At 47.7% G+C, this 15,488-nt stretch overlaps 1 non-coding gene across 1 annotated transcript; it reads right to left on the reverse strand.

The window, feature by feature from the left end:
• Window positions 1–576: 576 nt before the first annotated feature.
• LOC125774141 (5.8S ribosomal RNA) lies at window positions 577–734 on the reverse strand. Its single transcript, XR_007420625.1, has one exon. It is a non-coding gene; the product is annotated as a 5.8S ribosomal RNA (ribosomal RNA).
• Between the last annotated feature and the right edge of the window lie 14,754 nt (window positions 735–15,488).

Consider the following 15,488-nt stretch of genomic DNA (forward strand, 5'->3'; position numbering starts at 1 on the left):
CCCCGAGCACGTTGTCCGAATATCACTCCAATAAGGACAACGAGTTCCGCTCGGCATCGTTTTGATTCGATCTCTCAACAACAACTCCCGGTCGACTTGGTCGACTTGGACCCACGATGTCTCCCCCCGAGCATGTCGAGCCAACTGCACCACTATTGTATTGGACAACATGTTCCCCTCGGGCATCGATGGGTTAATCATGCACCACTATTATAAAACCCTTTGACGTTTTCCCCAAGCACGTTGATCCAGTATTACGACGGATACGGTCAACGAAATCTTGGACATCAAAGAGGTTTTCGATTGAATTTCCCCATGTTTCACAACGTACTCTTAGCGGTATCCTACGATACGTCTCACTCTATTTGTGTGTGTGCGCGTTTACGTGCGTGCGATTTATGCGGTTCACCCCTTTACTTTCAGCGCCCTGCGGTCCCAACAAAGGTCCCGAGCACGCCATTATGCACAGTGTGGAAGCGTGTTTCCCCCACGACACTAGACGGGCTGCTCGCCATAGTGTTCTATTGTGGCACGCTCCACCCTGAAGTTTGGTTTGTTGTATATCAAGGAATTGATAGGCACTCAAGAATGTGTGCATCGGCCGGGTTTAATCGTCCGACGCGCAATATGCGTTCAACTTATCGGTGTTCATGTGTCCTGCAGTTCACATTGTGACGCGCATTTAGCTGCGGTCTTCATCGATCCATGAGCCGAGTGATCCCCTGCCTAGGGTTTTATAGTAAGGTTCCCAATGTAACACAATCCCGGTGGTACGTCCAAAGACTAACTTTCTGACTAAGTTGTCTTTATTACCCAATAGTCCCAGGCCTTGTGACTTGTGGCTCATGTCTACGCCCATGGCCACCATTCGCTAAGATAGTTTTGAAGTCACTTTGAAGGCCCAGGAACAACTCTCTTAGCACATCGGTTAACCTGACGCCGCAGTCAACTCATGTGCTTGGATCGGATCGAGCTATTGAGTATTGGGCCTGCATACTCGCTCATCCGTATCCTTTGCGTACCGCCCCATGGCCCTTGTATGTCTGCACCACAGTTCCTGTTCGTTCCGTGCCTATGGCCGGATACGTATTGCACATCGGTTAACCTGACGCCGCAGTCAACTCATGTGCTTGGATCGGATCGAGCTATTGAGTATTGGGCCTGCATACTCGCTCATCCGTATCCTTTGCGTACCGCCCCATGGCCCTTGTATGTCTGCACCACAGTTCCTGTTCGTTCCGTGCCTATGGCCGGATACGTATTGCACATCGGTATACCTGTCGCTACTCAGGCAACTCGTGTGCGTGGATTGGATCGAGAACATGGTGTGTGCCCCATGTTATAATTGATAGTCCATATCCACTTTATAGGTTAAAGTCATAAGTTGTGATTGCACAACCATTCTTCATAAGAGTTTAATCACTCTTCAACTAACTTTCGTTCTGGTGTCTTGGTATCAAATCGCGTAAGACACAAGATTCTACTGGCCAAATAGAATCTAGCACATTGGTTAACCTGGCGCCGCAGTCAACTCATGTGCTTGGATCGGATCGAGCTATTGAGTATTGGGCCTGCATACTCGCTCATCCGTATCCTTTGCGTACCGCCCCATGGCCCCGTCCTTAGAGTTAATGACTAGTAGGCTTAACTCTTTGTATGTCTGCACCACAGTTCCCGTTCGTTCCGTGCCGTGGCCGGATACGTATTGCACATCGGTATACCTGTCGCTACTCAGGCAACTCGTGTGCGTGGATTGGATCGAGCTCATGGGGTGTGTAGAGATTCCATGTTATAATTGCAAGTCCATATCCACTTTATAGGTTAAAGTCATAAGTTGTGATTGCACAACCATACTTCATAAGAGTTTAATAACTCTTCAACTAACTTTCGTTCTGGTGTCTTGGTATCAAATCGCATAAGACACAAGATTCTACTGGCCAAATAGAATCTAGCACATTGGTTAACCTGGCGCCGCAGTCAACTCATGTGCTTGGATCGGATCGAGCTATTGAGTATTGGGCCTGCATACTCGCTCATCCGTATCCTTTGCGTACCGCCCCATGGCCCCGTCCTTAGAGTTAATGACTAATAGGCTTAACTCTTTGTATGTCTGCACCACAGTTCCCGTTCGTTCCGTGCCGTGGCCGGATACGTATTGCACAACAGTAGATACCATCACCTGACGTATCTAACACACCACTATTGTAACTCGTCGTCGAAGGACCTTTCAAGTGCCTGATGGCCAGGGGAGCTCTTACACGGCACGGAGACACAGTGATGCTCGCCCATCACAGTGTACAACGATCGAGTTTGCTTAAGTGTCTGGGTACCTACACACCAGACACAATGCAATGGCCACGGATCCACACAAGGCACATCACATGCAGAAAGCTTCACCAGATTATGACACATACCACACTCTTGTAACTCGTCGTCGAAGGGGCGTTCAAAGTGCCTTACGGCTAGGGGAGATCTAGCACGGCACGGAGACACAGTGATGGTTGCCCATCAAAGTGTACAACGATCGAGTTTGCTTTCCGCGCAAGCGTTCTAAGTGTCTGGGTACCTACACACCAGACACAATGCAATGGCCACGGATCCACACAAGGCACATCACATGCAGAAAGCTTCACCAGATTCTGACACATACCACACTCTTGTAACTCGTCGTCGAAGGGGCGTTCAAAGTGCCTTACGGCTAGGGGGGATCTAGCACGGCACGGAGACACAGTGATGGTCACCCATCAAAGTGTACAACGATCGAGTTTGCTTTCCGCGCAAGCGTTCTAAGTGTCTGGGTATCTAAGCACCAGACACAATGCAATGGCCACGGATCCACACAAGGCACATCACATGCAGAAAGCTTCACCAGATTCTGACACATACCACACACATGCAACTCGTCGTCGAAGGGGCGTTCAAGTGCCTTACGGCTAGGGGAGATCTAGCTCGGCACGGAGACACAGTGATGGTCACCCATCAAAGTGTACAACGAACGAGTTGGCTTTCAACAAATTCTGACACATAGCAAGCGAGCGACCGAGCTACACCGAAGGCAGCCCATGGTTGGTCACTCGCGGACGATCATCAGTAATGATCCTTCCGCAGGTTCACCTACGGAAACCTTGTTACGACTTTTACTTCCTCTAAATCATCAAGTTCGGTCAACTTCAGCCATGCCAGCTGCAGCTCACGAAGGAACCGCGGAAGGTAAGCCTCCAGAAACCTCACTAAATAATCCATCGGTAGTAGCGACGGGCGGTGTGTACAAAGGGCAGGGACGTAATCAGCACTAGCTAATGACTAGTGCTTACTAGAAATTCCAGGTTCATGGGGACCGTTGCAGTCCCCAATCCCGACTAGATGGGCATTTTAGTGATTTCCCGTTCCTCTCGGAATGGGGGCGCCTATTGGCGAGAACACGCTGCGACCCACATTGTAGCACGCGTGCAGCCCAGAACATCTAAGGGCATCACGGACCTGTTATCGCTCATTCTCAGCTTGCTAAACACAAGTTGTCCCGCTAAGCAGGGCAAACGTAGCCGACGACCGCCCGTGAAGGCGCCGCCCGGCTGTAACGTCAGGTGCGCCCGGAGGCGCACTGCTGACAGCGTTCTAGTTAGCATGTTTGAGTCACGTTCGTTATCGGAATTAACCAGACAAATCATTCCACGAACTAAGAACGGCCATGCACCACTACCCTTAAATTTGAGAAAGAGCTATCAATCTGTCTTACCTCGATAAGTTTGGACCTGGTAAATTTTCCCGTGTTGAGTCAAATTAAGCCGCAAGCTCCACTTCTTGTGGTGCCCTTCCGTCAATTCCTTTAAGTTTCAACTTTGCAACCATACTTCCCCCGGAACCCGATTTTGGTTTCCCGGAAGCGACTGAGAGCACCGAATAGGGGTAGCGTCTCCCAATTGCTAATTGGCATCGTTTACGGTTAGAACTAGGGCGGTATCTAATCGCCTTCGATCCTCTAACTTTCGTTCTTGATTAAAGAAAGCATCCATGGCAAACGCTTTCGCTTCAGTTGGTCCTACGACGGTCTACGAATTTCACCTCTCGCGCCGTAATACCAATGCCCCCAACTACTTCTGTTAATCATTACCTCTAGGTTTCTGACAAACCAACGAAATCGTATAAACCGAGGTCATATTCCATTATTCCATGCAAGATTATTCTCGGCCAACGCCAACCCCACGGGGGGGCCGGACGCTTTGTCTTAGCCTGCTTTGAGCACTCTAATTTGTTCAAGGTAAATGTGAGTATCTTGAGCACCATGAGGAGCCCGTGCCGGAGTTAACCGGTAGCACGGTACTCGTTCACAGAGTAACGCCCAAGTACACCATTGTGAGTCGCAGCCGTGAGCGCGCGCACGAACGGCCCCGGCGTGTAACCGGGCGCCCGTGGCGGTCACGTGTCTGGACGGGCAATCAACTTCGAACGTTTTAACCGCAACAACTTTAATATACGCTAGTGGAGCTGGAATTACCGCGGCTGCTGGCACCAGACTTGCCCTCCACTTGATCCTTGTTGAAGGATTTATACTCAACTCATTCCAATTATGGACCATCGTTAGAGAGGTCCATATTGTTATTTCTCGTCACTACCTCCCCGTACTGGGATTGGGTAATTTACGCGCCTGCTGCCTTCCTTGGATGTGGTAGCCATTTCTCAGGCTCCCTCTCCGGAATCGAACCCTGATTCCCCGTTACCCGTCGCAACCATGGTAGTCCTCTACACTACCATCAATAGTTGATAGGGCAGACATTTGAAAGATCTGTCGTCAGTCGACAAGCGACCATACGATCTGCGTCCTTATCCAGACTTCAACTCAAGCCGCCCGGAGGCGATTGGTTTAACTAATAAGTGCACCAGTTCAGCTACCCGCGAGGGCAACAGTCCCGGCATGTTGCATGTATTAGCTCTGGATTTTCCACAGTTATCCAAGTAACTAGTGGTAGGATGATCTTGTGAATTATAGCTGTTATACTGAGCCTTATGCGGTTTCACATTCATTTATGTTTGTACTTAGACATGCATGGCTTAACCTTTGAGACAAGCGTATATTACTGGTAGGATCAACCAGAATTCGTTCCACTACAGACACACACTCGCTTAGTGGGAAATAAATTTCCACACAACTCTCTCTCTCTAGAACCATATGGAATGGCTCTTTGGTGTTGGGTAAGGCACCAATTTGTTGGGGTGTAACGGTCACCACCAACTTTAAGTTTGTTAGGGCACAACGGAAACCACTAACTAAACTTTAGGAAACTAAATTTCCTCACACATTATCTCTCACCATATTAGCACTAGGTGCTATCCACGATTGTACAACGTTTCAACTCTTGAATCGACCGTAGGGCCGCGGAATTGCTTCCGGGCCCCTATTCTCGCTATTAATTGTTCATCTCTTTCAATACATCGAGTTCGTTCCATTGGGTAGTTCGCATGGCGAACGTTTTGATGCAGCCCCCTGGGGGACCACGGCACTTTACACCGGGTATGGTGTATGCGCAACCTACAGATAACAATAAACCCCTTATGCGTGTGTAAACCGATGTTGGGCTGCTCAACATCTTTCATGGTTACATCACTTGCACCAGAACCCACGGTGCCGATTTGGTAATATGTTGTACATTTACTCTCAAGATGTACGCTTCGGCCCCTTATTCAGGGGCTCAAGCTATTACCAGCAAGAACAATCCTCATCCAGACTTGAACTCGAAACACCCGCAGGCGAACGGTTTAACTAATAAGTGCACCAGTCTTGAATCCATGCGTCGGTGGAAACAATGCCGGCGTGTTGCATGTATTAGCTCTGAACTTAGCGAGTGATTGCCTTGCAGCTGTCATACTGAGCGTAGAGCGTGATTATCGCTCACTTGAACCATGTTGAATGGCTCTTTGGTGTAGGGTAAGGCACCAATTTGTTGGGGCGTAACGGTCACCACCAACTTAAGACTTGCTTATAGGTATTTCAACGTTTTCAACTCTTAAATCGACCGTGTTTCATTATCATCTCTTCTTCTTATTAAATGCATAGAGTTCGTTCCATTGGGTAGTTCGCGTGGCGAACGGTTTGATGCAGCCCCCGGGGGGGACCACGGCACTTTACACCGGGCATGGTGTATGCGCAACCTACAGATCACCAATATATTTGTGATCGATAATGCACACTTCTTACACGACTGACCAGTCGACAGCGCTGCCTTCCTATTATGCGTGTGTAAACCGATGTTGGGCTGCTCAACATCTTTCACGGTTACATCACTTGCACCCGAACCCATGGTGCCGATTTGGTAATATGTTGTACATGGTCTCAAGATGTACGCTTCGACCCCTTATTCAGGGGCTCAAGCTATTACCAGCAAGATCAATCCTCATCCAGACTTGAACTCGAAACACCCGGAGGCGAACGGTTTAACTAATAAGTGCACCAGTCTTGAATCCATGCGTCGGTGGAAACAATGCCGGCATGTTGCATGTATTAGCTCTGAACATAGCGAGTGATTGCCTTGTAGCTGTCGAACTGAGCGTAGAATGTGATTATCGCTCACTTGAAAGGGTCAAGCCCTTTCGAGTCGTCCGGTTTTTACGCCAGACGACTCGGTTCACCATCTTTCGGGAAGGGACCGTCTCGGTCGCAAGCTGCTCCGGTCCCCAAACAACCTGCGACAAATGATAGGAAATGCCGACATCAATACGTGTTCAGTTTGGTTTATCGCTCATAGGTCTTTTTGACCATCGATCCCTGATTATAACTCTCAATTAAACAGTCAGGAGAGTAAGGCATGCCCATCGATATCTCATCGACAGGCGATACCGCAAGAACGGCCAACGACACATCAGGTGATCGATTATTGCTACGACTTTTGCTTAATCGTTTCCACTCCTTAGAGAAAGAAACCCCCGGGGACCGTCTCGGTCGCAAGCTGCTCCGGTCCCTAAACAACCTGCGACAAATGATAGGAAATGCCGACATCAATATGTGTTCAGTTTGGTTTATCGCTCATTGGTCTGTTTGACCATCGATCCCTGATTAAACTCTCAGTAATCCAGTCGGGAGAGTAAGGCATGCCCATCGATATCTCATCGACAGGCGATACCGCTTGAACGGCCAACGACACATCAGAGGATCGTATCTTGCTACAACTTTTGCTTAATCGTTTCTTCTCCTTGGAGAAAGAAACCCCCGGGGACCGTCTCGGCCGCAAGCTGCTCCGGTCCCTAAACAACCTGCGGCATCAAATGATAGGAAAAGCCGACATCAATACGTGTTCAGTTTGGTTTATCGCTCATTGGTCTTGTTTGACCATCGATCCCTGATTAATACTCTCAATTAGAAGGTCGGTAGAGTAAGGCATGCCCATCGATATCTCATCGACAGGCGATACCGCATGAACGGCCAACGACACATCAGAGGATCGTATCTTGCTACAACTCTTGCTTAATAGTTTCCACTCCTTGGAGAAAGAAACCCCCGGGGACCGTCTCGGCCGCAAGTTGCTCCGGTCCCTAAACAACCTGCGGCATCAAATGATAGGAAAAGCCGACATCAATACGTGTTCAGTTTGGTTTATCGCTCATAGGTCTGTTTGACCATCGATCCTAGAATTCAACTTTCGAGTAAGGCATGCCCGTCGATATCTCATCGATAGGCGATACCGGTAGAACGGCCAACGACACACATCTAGGATCGCATTTACTCTTCCTTGGATGGATAACCAATACCCTAGGACCGTTTCATCGCGAGCTGCTCCGGTCCTCAAACAACTCGCGAACCACCGATAGGATGATATTAGGAATGGCCGACTTTCATCCTTTAACTCTCAGTTCTGCTTACCAAAACATAGGTACTTGGACCTTAAAGACCACTATATGTTCCCCGATCGGGGGCAATCGGAACGTCTATCCATCATCAACATTGTTTCACTCATTCCGAACCACCAAATTGGACAGACAGTACCATATTCACCAACCGATTGCTTCAACTTCGCAAACTGTATGGTAAGTTCTACTAATTTCACATCTTACCATCGACTAATAGTGCATAAATCCACTTGGAAATCACTTTTCCTTGGTCCTCGGACCTTCTACGACAACGTCCAACAAATATCCGAAGTCGTTTCCCAACTTAGACCAAGCATTTCGTATCTTTACTTCTAATCGATTTTTTCTCTCATAATTGACGATCAAAATCTAAAAACCACATTTTGAGCCAGAAGCAGTCGTCCGATCGTCCTGGGGGTAGTCTCAATCGATTTAGAAGGGCCCAATTCATAAAGATACGTACTCAGTCAAATTCATGCTTCTGGCTCACCTACCCCCTATATAGTAAACGAAAGCGTACAGGCGTGGAAAACGTGCCATTTTTCTCCATCACGGACTTTTTTTTTCTCGTTGCACCGACTCTAGTAAAAAAGTGAAATTTTTTACTAGTTACCAACTTTTGCAAATTATCATCGGATATCACTTTTTATGGTCTATAGTAAGTTCTTATCACGTTTTAGTAGTTTTTGAAAAAAAAATTTTTTTGAACTTTTCAAAATTTTTCAAAACAAAGTTTTTGTAGGCGGTTTTGTGTATGGAGGGTTACTAGTCTCGGGGTCACTGTTTGACCAAAAAACCACTATATATCATTCGAAAGGTAATTTCAAGGGCTACAAAAAATTGTTCTACGACACCCCCTTCCGACGTCTAGTATTCGAGTTATTGGCCAAAAACCATTACTTGAGCGATTTTTCGTTCAGGGTACCCGACTCTAGTAAAAAAGTGAAATTTTTCTCGATTGACCAAGTGTTGCAAATGACCATCGGATTTCACTTTTTATGGTCTATAGTGAGTTCTGATCACGATTTGGTACTTTTTGAAAAAATTTTTTTGACGCACTTTTCAAAATTTTGCAAAACCAAAACTTTTTAGGCGGTTTTGTGTATGGAGGGTTACTAGTCTCGGGGTCACTTTTTGACCAAAAAACCACTATATATCATTCGAAAGGTAATTTCAAGGGCTACAAAAAATTGTTCTACGGCACCCCCCTCCGACGTCTAGTATTCGAGTTATTGGCCAAAAACCGCAACTATAGCGGTTTTTCGTACAGGGTACCCGACTCTAGTAAAATGATGCGATTTTTACTAGTCTAGGAACTTTTTGGTCAAAAAATCAAGTATATGTCATTCGATAGATAATTTCAAGGGCTACCAAAAATTGTTCTACGGCACCCCCCTCCGACGCCTAGTATTCGAGTTATTAGCCAAAAACCGCAACTATAGCGGTTTTTCGTCCAGGGTACCCGACTCTAGTAAAATGATGCGATTTTTACTAGTCTAGGGAACTTTTTGACCAAAAATCAAGTATATGTCATTCGATAGATAATTTCAAGGGCTACCAAAAATTGTTCTACGGCACCCCCCTCCGACGCCTAGTATTCGAGTTATTAGCCAAAAACCGCAACTTAAGCGGTTTTTCGTCCAGGGTACCCGACTCTAGTAAAATGATGCGATTTTTACTAGTCTAGGGAACTTTTTGGCCAAAAATCAAGTATATGTCATTCGATAGATAATTTCAAGGGCTACCAAAAATTGTTCCACGACACCCCCCTGCGACGTCTAGTATTCGAGTTATTAGCCAAAAACCGCAATTATAGCGGTTTTTCGTCCAGGGTACCCGACTCTAGTAAAATGATGCGATTTTTACTAGTCTAGGGAACTTTTTGACCAAAAATCAAGTATATGTCATTCGATAGATAATTTCAAGGGCTACCAAAAATTGTTCCACGATACCCCCCTGCGACGTCTAGTATTCGAGTTATTAGCCAAAAACCGCAATTATAGCGGTTTTTCGTCCAGGGTACCCGACTCTAGTAAAATGATGCGATTTTTACTAGTCTAGGGAACTTTTTGGCCAAAAATCAAGTATATGTCATTCGATAGATAATTTCAAGGGCTACCAAAAATTGTTCCACGACACCCCCCTGCGACGTCTAGTATTCGAGTTATGGGCCAAAAACCATTCATACTTGAGCATTTTGCTCATTTTGCCTGTACGGGTACCGGGGGACTAGTAAAATCAGGCCAATTTTACTAGAGTGGGGGTACTTTTTGGTCAAAAAAAACAACTTTTGCTCGTTCGATAGGGAATCGATAGGGCAACAAAAAATCGTTCTACGACCCCCCCTTCCGATGTCTAGTATTCGAGTTATGGGCCAAAAACAGTTTATAGTTAATTTTTCACTCGATTTTTCACCAAGTATCGCACATTACTCCGGTTCTATACATTGGATCGTCAATCTTTAAGATTTTATGGGTAGTTCCAACTGTTTGCTACATTTCATCCATACATCACGAACCGATTCAATGTCTGTGGTAGAAGTTATTAGAGGAATAAAAAAATTTACCCTTGGCTTTGGACCGTACAAGTTTACCCATTTTTGGCCCGTATTTGCCCCATAGCTCCGCCGGTATCCAAGATATCGCCACACTTTCTTCTGGCCATGGGTAGATGGCACTTGTGGCTAGATTTCTTCCATGCACCACTAATCGCTACCATGTCTCTGGCCGGAGCTATTCGACGAACAACCATCGCATTTACCTAGGTACTTTTTCGGATTTTTGGTCCAACTTGCACCATTTTTGGCCCATATTTGCCCCATAGCTCCGCCGGTATCCAAGATATGGCCACACTTTCTTCTGGCCATGGGTAGATGGCACTTGTGGCTAGATTTCTTCCATGCACCACTAATCGCTACCATGTCTGTGGCCGGAGCTATTCACGAAAGCGCCTCGCGCACTTGGTCGGATTTTTGGTCCAACTTGCACCATTTTTGGCCCATATTTGCCCCATAGCTCCGCCGGTATCCAAGATATGGCCACACTTTCTTCTGGCCATGGGTAGATGGCACTTGTGGCTAGATTTCTTCCATGCACCACTAATCGCTACCATGTCTGTGGCCGGAGCTATTCGACGAACAACCATCGCATTTACCTAGGTACTTTTTCGGGTTTTTGGTCCAACTTGCACCATTTTTGGCCCATATTTGCCCCATAGCTCCGCCGGTATCCAAGATATGGCCACACTTTCTTCTGGCCATGGGTAGATGGCACTTGTGGCTAGATTTCTTCCATGCACCACTAATCGCTACCATGTCTGTGGCCGGAGCTATTCACGAAAGCGCCTCGCGCACTTGGTCGGATTTTTGGTCCAACTTGCACCATTTTTGGCCCATATTTGCCCCATAGCTCCGCCGGTATCCAAGATATGGCCACACTTTCTTCTGGCCATGGGTAGATGGCACTTGTGGCTAGATTTCTTCCATGCACCACTAATCGCTACCATGTCTGTGGCCGGAGCTATTCGACGAACAACCATCGCATTTACCTAGGTACTTTTTCGGGTTTTTGGTCCACCTGGCACCATTTTTGGCCCGTATTTGCCCAATAGCTCCGCCGGTATCCAAGATATGGCCACACTTTGTTCTGGCCATGGGTAGATGGCACTTGTGGCTAGATTTCTTCCATGCACCACTAATCGCTACCATGTCTGTGGCCGGAGCTATTCGACGAACAACCATCGCATTTACCTAGGTACTTTTTCGGGTTTTTGGTCCACCTGGCACCATTTTTGGCCCGTATTTGCCCAATAGCTCCGTCGGTATCCAAGATATGGCCACACTTTGTTCTGGCCATGGGTAGATGGCACTTGTGGCTAGATTTCTTCCATGCACCACTAATCGCTACCATGTCTGTGGCCGGAGCTATTCGACGAACAACCATCGCATTTACCTAGGTACTTTTTCGGATTTTTGGTCCAACTTGCACCATTTTTGGCCCATATTTGCCCCATAGCTCCGCCGGTATCCAAGATATGGCCACACTTTCTTCTGGCCATGGGTAGATGGCACTTGTGGCTAGATTTCTTCCATGCACCACTAATCGCTACCATGTCTGTGGCCGGAGCTATTCACGAAAGCGCCTCGCGCACTTGGTCGGATTTTTGGTCCAACTTCACCATTTTTGGCCCATATTTGCCCCATAGCTCCGCCGGTATCCAAGATAGCGCCACACTTTCTTCTGGCCATGGGTAGATGGCACTTGTGGCTAGATTTCTTCCATGCACCACTAATCGCTACCATGTCTGTGGCCGGAGCTATTCGACGAACAACCATCGCATTTACCTAGGTACTTTTTCGGATTTTTGGTCCAACTTGCACCATTTTTGGCCCATATTTGCCCCATAGCTCCGCCGGTATCCAAGATATGGCCACACTTTCTTCTGGCCATGGCTAGATGGCACTTGTGGCTAGATTTCTTCCATGCACCACTAATCGCTACCATGTCTGTGGCCGGAGCTATTCACGAAAGCGCCTCGCGCACTTGGTCGGATTTTTGGTCCAACTTGCACCATTTTTGGCCCATATTTGCCCCATAGCTCCGCCGGTATCCAAGATATGGCCACACTTTCTTCTGGCCATGGGTAGATGGCACTTGTGGCTAGATTTCTTCCATGCACCACTAATCGCTACCATGTCTGTGGCCGGAGCTATTCGACGAACAACCATCGCATTTACCTAGGTACTTTTTCGGATTTTTGGTCCAACTTGCACCATTTTTGGCCCATATTTGCCCCATAGCTCCGCCGGTATCCAAGATATGGCCACACTTTCTTCTGGCCATGGCTAGATGGCACTTGTGGCTAGATTTCTTCCATGCACCACTAATCGCTACCATGTCTGTGGCCGGAGCTATTCACGAAAGCGCCTCGCGCACTTGGTCGGATTTTTGGTCCAACTTCACCATTTTTGGCCCATATTTGCCCCATAGCTCCGCCGGTATCCAAGATAGCGCCACACTTTCTTCTGGCCATGGGTAGATGGCACTTGTGGCTAGATTTCTTCCATGCACCACTAATCGCTACCATGTCTGTGGCCGGAGCTATTCACGAAAGCGCCTCGCGCACTTGGTCGGATTTTTGGTCCAACTTGCACCATTTTTGGCCCATATTTGCCCCATAGCTCCGCCGGTATCCAAGATATGGCCACACTTTCTTCTGGCCATGGGTAGATGGCACTTGTGGCTAGATTTCTTCCATGCACCACTAATCGCTGCCATGTCTCTGGCCGGAGCTATTCGACGAACAACCATCGCATTTACCTAGGTACTTTTTCGGATTTTTGGTCCAACTTGCACCATTTTTGGCCCATATTTGCCCCATAGCTCCGCCGGTATCCAAGATATGGCCACACTTTCTTCTGGCCATGGGTAGATGGCACTTGTGGCTAGATTTCTTCCATGCACCACTAATCGCTACCATGTCTGTGGCCGGAGCTATTCGACGAACAACCATCGCATTTACCTAGGTACTTTTTCGGATTTTTGGTCCAACTTGCACCATTTTTGGCCCATATTTGCCCCATAGCTCCGCCGGTATCCAAGATATGGCCACACTTTCTTCTGGCCATGGGTAGATGGCACTTGTGGCTAGATTTCTTCCATGCACCACTAATCGCTACCATGTCTGTGGCCGGAGCTATTCGACGAACAACCATCGCATTTACCTAGGTACTTTTTCGGATTTTTGGTCCAACTTGCACCATTTTTGGCCCATATTTGCCCCATAGCTCCGCCGGTATCCAAGATATGGCCACACTTTCTTCTGGCCATGGCTAGATGGCACTTGTGGCTAGATTTCTTCCATGCACCACTAATCGCTACCATGTCTGTGGCCGGAGCTATTCACGAAAGCGCCTCGCGCACTTGGTCGGATTTTTGGTCCAACTTCACCATTTTTGGCCCATATTTGCCCCATAGCTCCGCCGGTATCCAAGATAGCGCCACACTTTCTTCTGGCCATGGGTAGATGGCACTTGTGGCTAGATTTCTTCCATGCACCACTAATCGCTACCATGTCTGTGGCCGGAGCTATTCACGAAAGCGCCTCGCGCACTTGGTCGGATTTTTGGTCCAACTTGCACCATTTTTGGCCCATATTTGCCCCATAGCTCCGCCGGTATCCAAGATATGGCCACACTTTCTTCTGGCCATGGGTAGATGGCACTTGTGGCTAGATTTCTTCCATGCACCACTAATCGCTGCCATGTCTCTGGCCGGAGCTATTCGACGAACAACCATCGCATTTACCTAGGTACTTTTTCGGATTTTTGGTCCAACTTGCACCATTTTTGGCCCATATTTGCCCCATAGCTCCGCCGGTATCCAAGATATGGCCACACTTTCTTCTGGCCATGGGTAGATGGCACTTGTGGCTAGATTTCTTCCATGCACCACTAATCGCTACCATGTCTGTGGCCGGAGCTATTCGACGAACAACCATCGCATTTACCTAGGTACTTTTTCGGATTTTTGGTTCAACTTGCACCATTTTTGGCCCATATTTGCCCCATAGCTCCGCCGGTATCCAAGATATGGCCACACTTTCTTCTGGCCATGGGTAGATGGCACTTGTGGCTAGATTTCTTCCATGCACTACTAATCGCTACCATGTCTCTGGCCGGAGCTATTCACGAAAGCGCCTCGCGCACTTGGTCGGATTTTTGGTCCACCTGGCACCATTGTTGGCCCGTATTTGCCCCATAGCTCCGCCGGTATCCAAGATATGGCCACACTTTGTTCTGGCCATGGGTAGATGGCACTTGTGGCTAGATTTCTTCCATGCACCACTAATCGCTACCATGTCTCTGGCCGGAGCTATTCGACGAACAACCATCGCATTTACCTAGGTACTTTTTCGGATTTTTGGTCCAACTTGCACCATTTTTGGCCCATATTTGCCCCATAGCTCCGCCGGTATCCAAGATATGGCCACACTTTCTTCTGGCCATGGCTAGATGGCACTTGTGGCTAGATTTCTTCCATGCACCACTAATCGCTACCATGTCTGTGGCCGGAGCTATTCGACGAACAACCTTTGCATTCACCTTGCGCACTTAGGGTTTTTGGTCCAACTTGCACCATTTTTGGCCCATATTTGCCCCATAGCTCCGCCGGTATCCAAGATATGGCCACACTTTCTTCTGGCCATGGCTAGATGGCACTTGTGGCTAGATTTCTTCCATGCACCACTAATCGCTACCATGTCTGTGGCCGGAGCTATTCGACGAACAACCATCGCATTTACCTAGGTACTTTTTCGGGTTTTTGGTCCACCTGGCACCATTTTTGGCCCGTATTTGCCCAATAGCTCCGCCGGTATCCAAGATATGGCCACACTTTGTTCTGGCCATGGGTAGATGGCACTTGTGGCTAGATTTCTTCCATGCACCACTAATCGCTACCATGTCTGTGGCCGGAGCTATTCGACGAACAACCATCGCATTTACCTAGGTACTTTTTCGGGTTTTTGGTCCACCTGGCACCATTTTTGGCCCGTATTTGCCCAATAGCTCCGCCGGTATCCAAGATATGGCCACACTTTGTTCTGGCCATGGGTAGATGGCACTTGTGGCTAGATTTCTTCCATGCACC

The sequence above is a fragment of the Anopheles funestus genome, assembly GCF_943734845.2.
Source record: "Anopheles funestus chromosome X unlocalized genomic scaffold, idAnoFuneDA-416_04 X_unloc_84, whole genome shotgun sequence".
Lineage (NCBI taxonomy): Eukaryota > Metazoa > Arthropoda > Insecta > Diptera > Culicidae > Anopheles > Anopheles funestus.